This window comes from Capricornis sumatraensis, chromosome 3 (genome assembly GCF_032405125.1).
Source record: "Capricornis sumatraensis isolate serow.1 chromosome 3, serow.2, whole genome shotgun sequence".
Taxonomy (NCBI): domain Eukaryota; kingdom Metazoa; phylum Chordata; class Mammalia; order Artiodactyla; family Bovidae; genus Capricornis; species Capricornis sumatraensis.
Window position 1 is genome coordinate 160,505,409 of NC_091071.1, and position 718 is coordinate 160,506,126.

Consider the following 718-nt stretch of genomic DNA (forward strand, 5'->3'; position numbering starts at 1 on the left):
TTTGTCTGCCACATGAAGACACAGTGAGAAGATGCTTTCTACAAACTGGAAGAAAGCTCTCACCAGAACCCGACCAGACTGGCACCCTGCTCTCAGACTTCCTGCCTCCAGAACTGTGAGAAAATAAATCTGCTGTGTAAGCCACCCAGTCTGTGGTATTCTGTCACCACAGCTGATGACTGCCAGAGAGATGGAAAAGCATAGGATGGCCTCTATTCTTCTCTTCTGAGAGGTCTGGAATACTGTACAAGGGAGCCCATTTTAAAATTTGTATTAAATAGAGGAAACAACTAGGCGAGAGACCGACAATTTCCTTTAAGGTTGTTGGTTTCACTCTATAAGACATACAGGTAAACGGAGTTGATAGCAACCTATTAATAAAAGAGCAGTCCGATAAATTAAAAATTCAGTTCAGATCAGTTCAGTTGCTCAGTCATGTCCGACTCTTTGCAACCCCATGAATTGCAGCACGCCATGCCTCCCTGTCCATCACCAACTCTTGGAGTTCACTCAAACTCACGTCCGAAATTAAATTCTCTCATCAATCATTCTGATCCTATTTATAGTGTATTTATTCTATTCCTGTGGTGTGAGTATTCTGAGAAGAAGCAGGTATACTTAATTTGCTATATTGGCTAAACTAAAAAGATCTAGGTTTGAAAGAACATAAACATTGTTTTTGTCTACTTATCTAACGGTGAGCTTTTGCCTTCATTTC